Source organism: Canis aureus, chromosome 19, assembly GCF_053574225.1.
Source record: "Canis aureus isolate CA01 chromosome 19, VMU_Caureus_v.1.0, whole genome shotgun sequence".
Lineage (NCBI taxonomy): Eukaryota > Metazoa > Chordata > Mammalia > Carnivora > Canidae > Canis > Canis aureus.
In genome coordinates, this window is record NC_135629.1 from 15,908,378 (window position 1) to 15,925,019 (window position 16,642).

The 16,642-nt window shown below is 35.7% G+C and overlaps 1 protein-coding gene across 13 annotated transcripts in view; it reads right to left on the minus strand.

Moving 5' to 3' along the window:
• The window catches only part of CNTN4 (contactin 4), a 927,650-nt gene that overhangs the window by 507,493 nt on the left and 403,515 nt on the right, over positions 1–16,642 (minus strand). Inside the window, exon 1 of one of the 13 annotated variants that reach the window (XM_077858028.1) lies at positions 12,417–12,709. The exons of 11 other annotated variants lie outside the window; for them this stretch is intronic. The gene's annotated coding sequence lies outside the window, so the exon portion shown is untranslated. Of the gene's footprint in view, positions 1–12,083; positions 12,105–12,416; positions 12,710–16,642 lie in introns of those variants that run through there. One more of the 13 variants, XM_077858029.1, reaches the window with a different exon arrangement.

Below are 16,642 nucleotides of genomic sequence, written 5' to 3' on the forward strand. Positions count from 1 at the left end.
GTCCATTATCAGAGGAATGGATAAATAAATGTGATATATCCATAAAATGGAATAATAAAATGGAATATTATTTGGCAATAAAAAATAATGAAGTATTGTTATATGTTGCAACATGTATAAAACTTGAAAACATGACAAGTGAAAAAAAGTCAGTTCAAATATGAGATAATATATATAGTGATTCCATTAATATGAAACATCCAAAAAAAGTAAATCCATAGAGACAAAAAATAGATGAGTGCTTTTTTTAGGGTTAAGGGAAGGTTTAGGAGAAAATAGAAGGGACTGCTAATAGGTAGCAGGTTTCTTTTGGAGATGATGACTATATTCTAAAATTGATTGTGGTAATGGTTGCACAACTCTGAATACTCTTAAAATACTTAAGTAGTTCTTAAGTGTGTTAATTATATTGACTATGAATGAGTAACTCTGTAAAGCCCTTTAATATTCACTTGAGAATTTTTCTTTTCTTAATTTTCAAAATCTTTTCAGCAATGCCACAAATTTACAGTGGGTTTTGCTACAGAAATCTTTTCAAAATGAAAAAAATATATGTATTCATAAAATAAACACTGTTTTGATGAAAATTAAATAAGGTAGGCATTCATCCTGATTTCTACGTAACCAGATGACAATCTAAACATCCACCTATTTTCTGAGGGTTCTGGGTAAAGTAAAACTAAGGAGACATACAGTGTTCATGATAAACGCACCTTTTGGAAAGAATCTCTGTGCTGTTGTTTGTTACCTTCCTGATTCTTTATACTGACTCTCAGTTTTATTACAGGGGTAGCCTTCTGTAAGTTCAAAGCCAAGGTCATGTCCTTTCAGCTCAAATCCAGACTCGAGGCATAAATCTTTCAGAAAAGATCCTTCCACACTTGCATCACAAAGACTCTGACACATGTCATAGTGAAGCAACTTTCATTAAGTTACAGCAATAAATGTACTTTCATTTGACGGACTCTGAAAAATTGCTCTATCTTTCCCCATTCCCATGACAGCTGTCATCATGTCACGAATGGAGAAAAGTTTAAAAAAGAAAGGACTTTCACGTCCCCAACAGTTGTCATGACTAGCAGCAACATAATATGCAATGTTACCAAGGGGAAATAAACACTGTATAGGAAACTAGAGCATGCATATATTATTTCACTTTCATGAACTGAAGGATAAAAGAGAAACAAACAAACAGTAGTATCATTCACACTACTTCAGAATATTTCATATGGAGCTCATCTGTTCTATCTCTAGTATACATCTCAATTCTATGATTCTGGACAAAGCATGTCTCCTAGTTACAGCATTAATTTTTGTTAACTTTACATGTCTTTAAATAACCATAACATGTGGTTGTCAGGTAAAGAGCTACCAAATCAATTTAGGACAGAAGACAAAAGACTGAGGGCACAAAGCAGTGACTTATAAAATGGGACACCAACTTTTAACCTGACAGCCTGATAGAATTGTTGATCTAGTATATTTTTCAGATTTCAAATAACAACACAGTGAGAAATAGTTGAAAAAAAGATGTCCAAGAAAGAATTCCTTAGTTATAAAACTCAGCGTGTACTGAAGAGGGCGTTCAAACTGGTCTTTACTCTATTTCTCCAGTATGATGCAGACCCTCATCCTGAATATCATCTTAGACCTGATTATAAATTCAGAATCTCAAGGCTCATTGCAGTTCCACTAAATCAGAATCTGTATTTTCAAACATTAATGTTTGAGGAGTACTGTTGACCATTTTCCCTTGGACCAATGAAATGACATACTTATTACTAATAGCTATCAAGTAATATTAACATGAGAAAATAAATGTAATATAACACAATGCATACTGTATGCTAAATTAATTAAAAGTTCAACACATCAGATCTCTCATGTGAGAGCTTTGCTAAAGCCTTAATATTGATGTCAGGTTAAGAGATATTTTAAATCAATTGATATTTAAGACTACATCATCTGTTAGAGTCTCTGTGGAAAATGCAACAACCTTGTTAAAACTGAGTATAGATCTTTAACCTTAAAAGAGTATATCAATTTAATGCTAAGTCATGCTGTAACTCTGCATAAGAAGGCAGTGTTTCTACAAACATGATGATCAGAAGAGTTGGGGGTGGATGGGTGAAATAGGTGAAGGGGTTTAGTAGTACATTTACCATGATGAGCACTGAGTAATGTATAGAATTATTGAATCACTATATTGTACAGCTGAAACTAATTTCACACTGTATGTTAACTATACTGGAACTTTTTTAAAAACTAGAAAAAATTAAATTTGTAAACATTTCAAAAACTAAGGAAGGTCAGTCTTCTAAACTATAAAAGGCAAAGAGCCTGTATTGTGATGGTGGGTAAGGTGATACACTTTGAACTGACCGGTATATATAACAGCTGCTTAGGAAACCATATGCTTACCAAATCCAGTTATGTCAACAGATGATAAGCCTGCCCATTCAAACTGAAATAAACCCTTGACTGCTCTGTTTAAATGAGGGAGTGAGTTGGAAAGCCATTGAGCCTGAAGGCTCTGAACATTAATAATCATCCCTCTCTTGTTTCCTGGGAGGGGGTCATGACTACTTTACTGATGCTCAGAATCAACTCTCTTGTAACAGGCACTACCACTTTTATGCCTCTGAAAAAAATGACATCAGACATCCCCACAATTAATTGCTCCAGAGTTTTCAGACCTTAGAAATCAAGGGGAAAAAAACCCATAAAACTGTCATCTACTCAGTAAATGCCTCTAACTGGCTACTTCAAAACTTAGGTAAGCTCCTATATTACCCAAAAGGAAGTTAGAAAAAAGAAAAGTCAATAGCCTTTGGGAAAGAAATTACAAGGCAGTCAGACACTATATATTTTAGTACCAATTTTGTTTTTACACATTAAAATGAAAGAATGTACAAAGAACCCCCTTGCACTTAGTTGCTATAATATTTACTTACAAATTATTATCTTTAATACTAACAGCACTTTGCAGTTATAAAACAACTTGTTCCAAAAAGCTCAAAATGTTTCCTCACATATTAATTCAACTCTACTTAAGAACACATCCTAGGGAGTGATGGCTACCCCATTTCGAGGGTATAAACAGGGTTATGAATAGGTTTCAAATTAGTCGGCTTGCTCAATTCAATCTTTTAAAGCAGGTGGAAAGGAAAGCACCTGTGAGGGACCTGTAGGGTAGGTAAAGGTCTAGCTTTTCTGTTAGAGGCGAAAAGAGGGAGAGGGCTGCCTTGGTAACTTGGTGGCTTAGTCACAAAAACCTAGTCATAAACGAACAAACAAACAAAAAGTATGCCCCAATTCCTCAGCTATTTTTGGCCAACCAAATTCTAGGTCCACAAAAATATCTGGAAAATTGTTTTGTTCATCCATATCACATGGCCTGTATATGATCAACTTAAAGAAAAGTCCTTAAAGAGCACAGGACTTTTAGCTGGAGACAAGAGCCAAAGGGGCTAAAGGAAGCAGTGGATATTGAGAGACAGAAAAGCAGCCATAGCTCCCCGGGGTGACCTACAAAACATGTCCCTCCCTCTTCTTCACAGATACATGCCCATTCAGGATGCATTTAGTTTGGGCAATTGAGCCCTGCATCTGCCTTTGGCTCATATCATGACCCCATGGTCCTGGGATTGAGCCCCGCATCAGGCTCCCTGCTCAGCAGGGGAACCTGCTTCTCCTTCTCCCTCTTATGCATGCTCTCTCACACATTCTTTCTTTCAAATAAATAAGTAAAATCTTATTTTTTAAAAAGAATGCATTTAGTTGATAAGGCAATAATTTTTTAGCTCTTGTTCAGTGCTGTATCCTTATAGCCTAGAAGAAGGTGAGGTAAATAGCTGACATTTAATTAATAATTTTTAAATGAATGAATGGATGTAGGCCAGCAGTCCTGCTAATTCTGTCAGCTGCACAGGTCCACAAGGAAAATGCCTATGCCTAAACATCAAAGCATGTGTTCCTTGTTTTCTTTTACCGGATAGAACTTCTGAAATATCTTATGCAAAACTAAATAGCATATGGGCTGTGTCTTGAAGTCAAAACAATCAGAAATGAGACCATCATTTTGTCCCTTAAATGTGATGCAAATGTCTGCAGATTTCCTTTACTTGCCTGGTTAGATATATGCTCAGTGAGAGTCTATAGAAAGTTATACTAAAAAAAGAAAAGAGAAAAAAATAATCAACTTATTCCTTTTAAAGCAGTGTAAATTACGTTTGGCAACTTTAGTGCCAAATAAAAATCAAATAAAAATACTACATGTTAGTAAAACCAATAACTATAATTATAGTATATTAAATTAAATTACTCAGGTATAGCAGAATATATTTATTGATTGAATTTTGTGACATTTACTTCATCTTTTTATCAGTAAAATATGAGTTCTTAAATTCGACTCCTACAAAGTGACAATTCATATGACATGGTAGAGTTTAAAACAAGCTTTATAGGCATTCTAATATGCTTTGCTCTGCTCTCCCCTTAAATTCATCCCTAAAAGTACACAGGATGCATTACTAATGCCCTTTCCATCTTTTAGGTACACTACATGCCACGTCATGCTGTAAAAGCCCATGTTTTCTCCCCTACCAGTGAGTATTCTTTCAAATAGCTTATAATAGAGTACGTAAACTGAACGGGTATGGATCTGATATATTTGTTTTGGCTTCAAACATTTAAAAACAGATAGTAATATTTAAAATTTGTGACATGTGGCAACACTGGGCTGACTATCCTATATAATGATAGCATGCAAGAGGAACACTTATGTGCTATTCTGACATCACGCTGTGCTTTCCTTATTTTCTGACATCTGGTCTGCTTCATTCATTCATGCCTGGCTTCTACAGGCCTTTACTTTTGGATTCTCTGGCTTTCAGAGTTCCTACATCATGAAATGTGCATAAAATCTGAAGAGAAACTCAAGAGTGAGTTTTTGTGTGAGGGAAAGAGCACCATATGGGGCTCTGGAAACACTAGGCTCCATTCCTAGTCATACTACTAGACAGCCATTTTATCTTGGGTAAGCGTCCAAGCCCATTAGAAGGGAGTCAGACGAGACAATCTGTAAATAACTTCCAGACTGGAAATTCTGTGATTTCATGTCCCTATCTCCTTGTTTGCTAGGCTGGCCACGCTTGAACACACAGGAAATAACCTATGGTAGTGTCACTTGTATGAGACAAGGTCTGCTATATTTGAGAAGGAGTTCTAAAACTGTTTATCCAAACATTTTTTTTAATATCTTAGCCTTGTCCTAAGCAATTGTATCTGTAAAATAATGTATTTTATTTACCAGTTACATATTTTTCCATTAACATGTTCATAAAAATATCTACCTAGATATTACCTAAAATTATCACATATTTCACCAGACGTATTTGCTTCACAATTTGGGAAAAACTCCCATGTGAAGTCCAAAGTTTATTAAAACAGTTACTTTAGAGAAATTATCAGAGCCTTTGCCAAACTTCCAAACACCTTCCTATCTCTACCTTCCAGATTACTTTGAGATTGAAAACTGCCATATACAAACTCAAAAATGTTTCTCAGGTGAAATATTTTACTCAATCACTTTCTATAAACATCTTGAATATTATTCACATGATATGAAAATGATTTGGAAAAAAATACACTAAAACCAATGTTATCATTCATCTGTGGCTCCTGATGAAAATAGTCACAAAGATTTTAGCTTACATGTATACACAAACACATACACACATACCTGAGAAACTGTTTTTCTCCTAATAATCTAGGTAAGACGGTTTAAAAGTAAGTCATTTTTAAAGTTTCACATCTCTTAAATGTACTCACATGCCACGAAAGGTAGTTTCAACAAGAAATATAATACTACAAGAGAGGTTAACAACAGCAATCAACTGAATACCCTTGTGGATTCCTGCAGGGAGAAATGGGGCGGGGGTGGTGGTGGTGGTGGTGGTGGGGAAACTCCAGGGAAGGATTGTGTCAGTCTAAATATGCTGCTATTCTTCTTTCTGAGCACACAGCCAGACAGCTGGCTGGGAGGAAGAGTCACACACCTTAAATTACCAGATTCACACTTAGCACGCACATCATAAAGATGCCAGAGACCATGTTTGAACACATAATTTGTTCTCTTCTGGGAGATGGTGGTTGTTTCCCTCTCTGGTGTCAAGCATGATGCCTGTGTGTGAGCAACTCTACCAATATGAAAGATGCTCAAATGCATGGAATTCTAAGCAGCTTGGAAGTAAAGTTCTTGCACATAGCTGTGTGTAATTAGTGACATGACTCATTTAGAGGGTCATGTCTAGTAGACAAGGGTATTTATCTGAATGTTTCAGAGACCTAAATATATTAATTTCAACATAATGCTTAGTGGAAGAAAAGCGAAGTGAAATGATTTCAAGAAGTCATTCAGTATTATGGAGTATTACACCCTACAAAAAGAACTTTAAATTTATTCCTTGGATAGTCAAAGGGATCTAATAAAATTGACTTCCTGAGACTTAGGCATCTACCCATGTCCCAAGATAATTTAAGATAACACAGGTAAATGGTATGTGGTATGTCTTGGGAGAGGAAGATCATAAACACAGATATTGTGAGAAGGATCAAGGCAATTCACTAGCAACTATAAAAACAGCTACACAATTTGCACATACTCTTATGTATCATCATCTACCTAAGCAGAATTATCTATGTACACTACTGCAAAAATCCTCATTAAAGTAGGACAGTCTACCTCTGGTATCATAATACCACTTCATTTAAGCTAATTACATTTTTAAAGTTTGTTAGGGCATCATATTAAAGAGCCAAGAGTATTCCTTTTTCTGTATATCTCTTTATTGATGTAAATTTCTTAAAAATCTGCACAGTAACTTAACAATACCTATGCCAACTATTTTGAAATTAGTTCCAGTGTCCTTAAACTCAAGATCTTTCTCCTTCAAACCATTTTCCTGTGTAGGAAAGCCACATCTCTTTCAACTGCAATCTACTCCTTCCTCTATTTTCTTATTTACATTTTTTTCCAGGATACTCACATATCTACCCCTTGATATAGGGTTTCCTTCTGGTGAGACTTAAATCTGTCTCCTTTAGTCCCCTTCGCCAAATGCCTGGCACAGGCAGCTTCTCTAAATTGTCATATCCTTAGAATCTGTAGTCCTGCACTTTATATCTAACCATAGAAATACTTTATTCCTTTGCAGTTATTTCTGAATAGCTCCTCTCAGTATTAAATCATCCTGTTCCTTCCTTGAAACAACAGAGAAATTTCATGCTAATATGCAGAAGGACTCTCATTTCTACTTTGGAAAATAGGTGAAGACATGTGAAACCATGTACAGAATCCAGAGCCATGCCTAAATCTGATTTACAACTCTACCTTTTTAACTACACAATAAAACAGTCTGATAAACCACTGGAGCTATTAACTATGTGATATTGAATTGAACATCTCAAGTCATCAGAAGCACTGGTTTAAAACCAAAAGCAGTGCCCCTGGAGCTGCCTAGTAACTTTATAATCAAGGGTTTGAAAGCACAAATTATCAAACATACCTGTCACCATTATATTTTTTGCATAGAAATAGTCCATAAGTACAAATCATTTTGGTCATAGAAGGATACATGACTACAAAATAGAGGAATTGTTTCACATTACTGATTTTACTCACAACAGGGCCTGCTGCCTGAAAAGCAAGGATATCTACCCAATATTAGGAGATTTGGAAAATTAACTTTATACTTTGCATGGATCACATCAAATATAGTCTACAAGTTCAATAAGAAATAACATTAAAATTCAAACTCAAGAATAGTAAGCCACATATACAGGGATTTCCTAGTGGTAAAATTTGAGGGAAAATTTAATATTCCAACTTCCATTTAAAAGAGTCATAACACTACTCTGTTCTGGAATAGGAAGTGGAGCCAATCCAAGCTATTACTGTCATCAAAAGGGCATTTACCATCCATCTTCAAGTACATTAGTTGTTAAAAATATATATAAATATTGTTCACTATTAAGAATAATATTATTTGGTAATTATTTTGTGCTATCCAGCCAATGTATATTTATTTCATTTAATAGTGAAAGAAGCAAAAAACACTGCCATCCTTGTACTACAAATATCAATTCTGAAATAAATTCAGTTTCTTCTAGTACTCACAGTAAAGACATACAGAGGAAATTTACTCACAATTTGGTCTGAACACATCAAGAAGCCAAGCACCATCAGTAGCAAATTTAGTAAATTCACAGTTTGTAATTTTTAACAGTCTTCATAGCAATAAACAGTCTGAGATCACAGAAAAAGTGCCATAAAGAAAATTTTCCATGATTTTTTTAATCTGATTTAAATTACACAAAGTTGATCACTTGTTTATGGTGTCAGGTATATACAGTTGATCCTTGAGCAACATGGGTTTGAACTGCATGAGTACCCTTAGAAGTGTTTTTATTTTTGTTTTATAGAGTATCGTCCTATAAATGTATTTTCTCTTCCTTGTGATTTTCTTAAAAGCATTTTTTTCTCTAGCTGACTTTATTGTAAGAATACAATTTATAATCATATAACATAAAAAATGTGTTAATCAACTGTATGTTATTAGTAAGGCTTCTGGTTAACAGTAGGCTATTAGGAGTTAAGTTTCTGGGGAGTCAAAAGTTTATGTAATTTTCAAGTGTGCAGGGACATATAACTCACAAAATACATGTTAATCAGCTGTTTATGTTATCTGTAAGGCTTCTGATCAATATTAGACTATTAGTAAAGTTTTTGGGGTATCAAAAGTTATACATAGATTTTTGACTGTGTAGGGAATCAGAGCCCCTTACACCTGGGTTGTTCAAGGGTCAAGTCTATTTCTTATTGAAATCACCAATGGTTTTTCTTTTCCATACAATTAAATAAGACATAAGGGAATAATAAGGGAAAAATAAAATCCTTGGTACTCTTTTTTCTTTTTTTAAAAATCAAGCTCTTTAGTATCCTACTACATTGAAGTGTACACTCATTTGTGAAATTTTTTGTTTTATTTTAAATTAATTATTGTTAGCTTAATACAGTTGGATAAACCCATTTAATCACCTACAGTTTAGAATTTAAGGTAAATTATTCTCTTACTTTGAACATTAATATAAGCAATTATATACACATATACACACATCCATAACTTTCAGGTCCTTTCTGCACACCCATGTCTAGGATTAAGTAAATGTAATACACAACAGAGCAGGACATCATCATGTACTTTATATCTTGATGATGTCTCATAAGAGAAGGTGGCAAACAAACAGGTCAAAGAACATTCCCAACTTTGTTTCTGTTTGATTTTAGAACAACTCACAATAAAAAGGGGGGAGAGGACAGGAGACAGGGTAGAAAGGGAGAGAGTAGGGATAAAGAGAAAGCAGAAGAAAGGAAGAGAATTAGAAGAGAGAGAGAGAGAGAGAGAGAGAGAGAGAGAAGAGAAGAAAATAAAGAATCCTAGTAACATTTTGCTTTACATGACAATTAAATCACATTTCACTCAGTCCCTCGGCAGTCTGAAGGGCTTTCCGGGAGTGAATGAGAAGTTAGAATGATGTGTCATGAAATCACAGACTTCCAAGACAGTATCTTGGAAATCATTCCTCATTTTACAGGGGGAATACTGAGGCAGAGAGAGGTAAAGTGGCTTGTTAGAGCTTGCACAGCAATTTGAAAGAGCTTCACTCAAGCTTCCAGTGTTATTATTGATCATTCATTTAGTGGATACTTTGACAATGCATAGTAGTCAAGACTTGCTAATATTTAAAATCTGCCAAAATGTTCAGGGTTATTAAATTCTTTTTTTTTTTTTTGTTCTACCATATTCACTTTGAAGTTATTGTAGAGGCAGTTTACAGTTTCATTCTGTACCTCACGTTTGCTAATCCAACCTATCACAGAGGGCTAGAGTGCAGTTTGTGAGCAAGGACGACCTGCTTAAAACTGTTGCTGAGGATGTTGTGAAGTCCTCTTTGTGCTTATCCCAGCACCTCTGGGGACAGATAAAACATTTGCAAAGGGCCCAAAGCACACACTGCCAGGGGCTTTACTCTCTTCTGATGAGTCCCTTGTCAGAATTTCCTCCACTTTGTTCAATCTCAGCATCTTCTTGATGCTGAGGGGTATACTGTATTCAGAGTAGTACAGAAACTATCTAGATTTGTATGCATACAAACACATACAGAGACACACTATCTTTACATATAAAATATAAGCCTTTTCCTTTATTATCTTTTATAACATTTTACATTTATTTTGAAGACCAATTAAAACACTAGGGCTTTAAAAGCACCCCCTTACAAAGCATATTTAACACACATCTGACTTCCCCATCTGTCAAGTGGCTAGACCCTAAACTAACTCCTGGAGCATCCAATCCCCTTTTTTACAGATTAAGTACAACTGGGGAGAGATCATTCCAATTTTTAGAAAATAGTCAAAACACTTCTAAAGTAACAGAAGCACATTATAAATCTTGCAAAACCTCTTGTAACTTTGGTGACCAGCCACAAAAATGATTAACATCATATGAGATGAAATTTCTAAATGTTTAATGGAAAATAAAAATCAAACTTAACTACTTCAGAACAATACTTCTTTACAAATGGTAAAAATTCCTACTACATAAAAAAAATAGGACTACCTTCTCTTCTTACAATTTTAAACAAGGTAACATCTTTGCAAGATCATATACTTGCACTAGTTAGAAAAACACCAACTTTTTTTTTTTTTTTTTTTTTTTTTTTTTTAAATAGCTGAGGCTTCCTCAATCAGTAATGATCACTTAAAAAAGTCAGCTACGTTTTGAAGGCATGAGGCTATTCTTTTGTTTAGGGGAAATGTAACCATCAAAACCACTTGCCTGCATTTCAGATTTCAGTTATACACATCCTTAAACACACTTGTATTTTTCCAAAAACAGAGTTCTCTGCACAGACAGCCCTGGGACTGCTCACTACCCAGAGGTTAACACAACCATTCCCCTTTTGCTCCATCTGGCCAGATGTTAAATGTTTTATATTAGCTTGTTACCTTTTCCCTCCAAACCTCAAGGCCTGAAAATGCCTATGCTCAGGTAGACAACCATCTATTTTAAGTCTTCTCTCTCTTGTATCGTTCCTATCAACCAAATCTAATGAGAACATACTCTGTCCCCACCAGTGAGACACTTTCATACTTCACAGCTTGTGGTTTTTCTCTGCTTTGAGACTTACTGCCTATTCAGGAAAATTGTATTTCCACTCTGGAAATTACAGGATCCTCTGACTCTATGGTCTCAAGCTCATTGAGGGCACTTTGATTCCCCTTTTCAGGAATGAATGATTTCAAGTTCATTTTGGTCCACATCAGCTCTGGCCATTGGTTCAGGCAGTTCAAGCCTCTTCTATTCAAATTCTATTCTTACAACAGCTCAATTGTTCTATGTTCAATCCAGGAAGAAAAGTGTAATTTATATTTAGGTTAGGGAAACCCAGACAAAAAATCCACATAGCCCTTTCCATAGTGATAACAATCTTTAATTTCACTAAGCCATTGATCATTTGAGAGACATTATGCAAACATTATCAACAATATTAATTTCTAATATCATTTTCACGATCAATTCTTCTTGCAAGGATAACAAATATTAATTTGACAGATTGCACTTGGAGACACATGAAAGATAAATGAACTCAGATTTTAAATTTTTTTGCTTTTTAATTAACATCACTTCATAAAAAGTGGCACATTCAAAAGCAAAACTGAGCTAAAAAATAGCCTCTTATTTTGAAACACTGACCCTCAGCATGAAGGAGGAGATATACAGTTTATATTTGCAAATATTCCTAATATATCATTTCCACCCCTCACCCCGGCAAAGTTTCTAAACAGCATGCAACTGAAAAACAAGAGAAACTTTCCTGTTTCTACCTTTCTTAGTGGCAGCAGAGAGAAGCAAAATAAACTATCTTAAACAAATTCTGGAAATAATGACACATGCTTCTTTTATACATAAGTGCATGTAAAATGATGTCTTCACATATATATTACTTTCACTTACATTTTTCTTGCAATGGTCAGAGATAAAGAAGAAGATGAACATATGCTCTAACCATCCTGAGCACCACGGAAAATGCACCCATGCTTCCAAATTAAAAATAAAACCAATAATTCTTAACTTCTATAAAAGCATTCTGAAAGATCTCTTATTTTCCTGTATGAATAAATTATAAAAGAGATCTGACAGAAACAGCAAGCTCTAAACAGATTACACTCTGTCTCCCCAGCTTGATTCAACAAAGAGCGACGGAACAGCAAATCAAATGCAGCTTGCAAAGTCACATTCACATGGAGCTGTAGGGAGAAAGAAGAGGGAAAAAACCCTGATACTTACAGACTGTAAAGTAAAATGTCCCAGTTTCGCTTTACATGTTACAGCAAATCAAACAGAGATTTCAGCTCTCAGCAAGTCCCTGCTTCCACTACACTGATCATCCACGCAGAACAGGCCCTTATGGATTGCTTAGGCAGCTGGGAGATAATGGGACCATATTCTCAGCTGGGACTAGATATGCTGAACTGCTCTCCGCTGCGTGCTGCATGGCTCTCAGCCAGCATTAATCAAGGAGGACCCAGCTTCGTGGCTGTGTTCCCCAAAGGATCGACATAATTAGCGCATGAATCAAAGACGCACACTGGGAGAATCACACACATCTCTAACTGGCTCTGCTCACATCGAACCTGATTAGGAAATCAAGTTGGTTCCCTGATCAAATGTGTTCAACCTTTAAAAATAGAGAGACTCACACAGCTGTTTATAGATTTCAAGGGAGGGGTAGAGATTAAGGTTTCCTTCCCAATGGGCAATTTATGTAATTCCTCAACTATAGAACATAATTACACTGGTTGTTTGGTGCATATGGTGGATTTGTCCTGTGATTTGGTTTGTCTGTTAGGGTTTTTTTTGCTGCTCCCAGGAAGGCTACAGGCTGCAGTCTCATTTCCCCTATGGATTTTCTGAGACGTGCATTTGTATATTCTTTGCAGGTCTAGACCCTGGGGACACTAGTTGGACTAAAGGTGGTATCTATGGGGGCATTTATATCCCCAAAGATATGCGTCCTCTTAAGTACTGGCAGTCCAGCTCATTCAAAACAGAGTGTTTAGCATTGTACTTGCTAAAGTATTCTAAAAGGAACTACAAGTATTCTAAAAGGAACTCTGATGTTGATTGTGCTTACATAAATGAATGCTCTTCATTACTTGTCCTCATGGTGATGCAGTTAAGAGTTGCAAAGTGGTACTAGCATGCGGACAGGCTTGGTTTGCAAAGTAGAGATTTTAGTATTTGAACGTGAACATTTTTAAACAGATCATTTTACCAAAACAGTGCCACTACACTTTTGCCCCTATATGCTACCTGCTACCCCTGAAGACCTTTTATAAATGTAAATTTGACCTTAGTTAAGCAAATCTGAGTTAGAGATGTAAAGCACTCTACATGAGAGAAAGAGGCTGTGATCAAGGCACCCATGGAGTGATTTCAAATTCTATACCCACAAAGCACCTAGTAGTTAGTTAATGACCCTATATGATAAAAGGGCTAGGAGATCTAGGCAGAAACCTAAGTTGTAATTCTCAGTTTGCTATACAATCAGGTGATCTACAAGACACTTTGCCTTTCTGAGACTTTGTTTTCTTATCAAACAGGGTTTAGTTCAGACCTCTGAGGGTTCTCACAGATATAACATTCTAATTGTTCTAAGAATTAGAAAGTAGACCTCCTTTAGCTTACACTTAAAAAAAAAAAAAATCTGATCTATTTATTCATGAGAGACACAGAGAAAGAGGCAGGGACATAGGCAGAGGGAGAAGCGGGCTCCCCACAGGGAGCCCGATGTAGGACTCAAAGCTGGAAACCTGGGATCATACCCTAAGCCAAAGGCAGATGCTCACCCAGGCAACCCTAGCTTACACTTCTAACAGCAACCAGAAAAATGGGAATAAAATGAAGATATACTTCAGCAAAACAAAACAAAACTGTCCCAAATGTAGGAGTCTCTGATACCTTTGTGGGTACCAGGATAAATTGGCTAATAAGCAGCTATTTTAGAGAACTGAAGCCATTATGAAGTGTGAGTAAATTATAAATATGTAAGAGAAAAAAAGACAGGCTGAGCAGAAAATAATTTTATCTAATTCCTCAGTAATTATATCTACTGACTGTAAAACTGGATGAAAAGCCAAAAGTCCAGGTAGATGCTGGTCTTCATGAGTCATTTGCCAGAATACTACAGTTCATGGGGAGAGAGTCTTTTTATATTTAATGAAATTATTCTTTCTTGGGGATCCCTGGGTGGCGCAGCGGTTTGGCGCCTGCCTTTGGCCCAGGGCGCGATCCTGGAGACCCGGGATCGAATCCCACATCGGGCTCCCGGTGCATGGAGCCTGCTTCTCCCTCTGCCTGTGTCTCTGCGCCTGTCTCTCTCTCTCTGTGACTATCATAAATAAATAAAAATTAAAAAAAAAAAAAGAAATTATTCTTTCTTATGCTCCTACTATTCAAAAGTAAAGAAAAGTTAGGGCTTCTCCTCACATTATCAGTTACCTTTCTTATGTGGAAAAATGTGTATCAACAAGGTCAAAATCACACAAGTTGTCTTAGGGTTTTGGTACTGGCCTTAGGGAATAAAGGGAAAATCGACATTTTTATGATCTTTTACTCAATACCCAGAAAAGTAACTCACTCCAAGGACAGAGGCTCTTGTGTAAAATGCATCCTGCCAGACCTTTTCACGTCCATTACAAACTCAGTTATTCCAAACCAGATACAAGGCCTCAAGCAAATTTACTATCAAAAGTTAATAGCAATAAAACAAAGTGGAGGATGATGAAACAGTATTATTGCACTTTTAAAAAATTTTACTTAACTTTGAGTAATTTTTTGTTGGTTCAACATGCTTTTAGAAGTATTTTCAATCAAGTTTCTCTCAGATAACCTATTTCCTTATTTAAGTATTGTTACAATTTGTCATAAATTGTAAAATGACTGGCATAAATTTCATGTTTGTTATTTTTATCTGGCTCATTATTATTGAGACTTTAGCACATCTACTTCACGCGGCTCATGTGAGGTGCTGACAAAAATAGGTTAATTAAATAGCAATTGTGCATCTCAGTCATATTAGCAAACATATTGCTGCAGTAAATGAAAAAAGGAGCAAATTAAAACACTAAAGTGTTTATTCAGTGGTACAGTCGAAATAAATAGTTTAATTGGTTTTAAGTTCCATTCAATTCCTGTTTGGCTGGTAATTACTTTGATTCATCTTTGATTATGATATGTGATAGATTCACTTTGACATCATGTGATTTGCACTTGTTTCTAATGGTAGGTGATAATTACTAACTAAAAATTTCTAACTTCCATCAATTCTTCATACATTTCTCCCCTGAGACATAGCATTTAAAATATGAAGTGGTTTATAATAAAAGCCTAAATCTGGGAAACGTCTGATATTTCTTTCCTTTAAGGTCAAAGTCAACATTAATGTCAAAATAAATATAGCAAAGAGGAAGAGAAAAAGAAAAATGATTAGCAACTACAAACAAAAGAAATTATCTTCACAAAGACAGTATAGCCTGATATATTACCTCAGAATGTATTTCAGAAGCCAAAATATATACAGAGATTGTTTTAGACTTTGCATAGAAATTGCAAGAAACTGCATCTCTTTGGGACTCTGAAGAGTCTGCAATTTTAACAACACTCTTGTCAAGGCTAATAAGAACCTGGGGAATGGGGCTCCTGAGGTCTCTTTCTGGCCATAACACAAGATTCAGCAAGTTAAATACAGCTCTGAGCCTCAGCAAATCTAGGGGCAAAATGAAAGTTATGGCAATAATTTCCCAACAGGTTGAAACTTAATCAATATTTTTTAATGTTTTGGAATCTTCAGCAGTAAGTCATCTGATATGCATACAGCTGCTCATTGCTTCTTCTAGAAAGTGTTCCTATTTCCTATTCCTTGCCTCACTCACTAAAAGTCAGAGTCAAAAGCTAAGACAACTGTGACATTTCTCCAGCTGAGAACAAAATTTCAAAGGAATGAATGGTTCAGAAATCACTGCCCAGGGCACCCACTGGAATGACAATCTAAGCAGCTTGACTGGACTTTCTTTTCCAATCAAAAGCAATGGAGCCAGTAATAAAATAATCGAGAAGCAAGACAAAAGTATGGATCCACATGAGAAGTCTGTGGCCTTATCTCTTTTCCAAGAAGTAATCAGATTCCTGTAACAATGACTCACAGAGACCAGGGTCACAAAACAGTCTATGGGAAAAAATAGCCATTTTAAAATATTATGTCACAATGACATAAAATTGTCCTATGAGCTAGGTAAAAATAAAAAAAAAAGCAAAATGCCTCAATATTTATCTGCTGCAGTTGGAGCATGTGGAGTAACCATTAGCAAAAAAACGCCTATTAATTTAAGGTATGCATGTACATACATGTGTGTGAGTGTAGAGAGAGGGAGACAGCAAGAAGAGGAGGGACACATTATAGAAAAATTGTTCTGTAAGTGGTATATCTCATTTACTCTCGGGAGTATTTATCC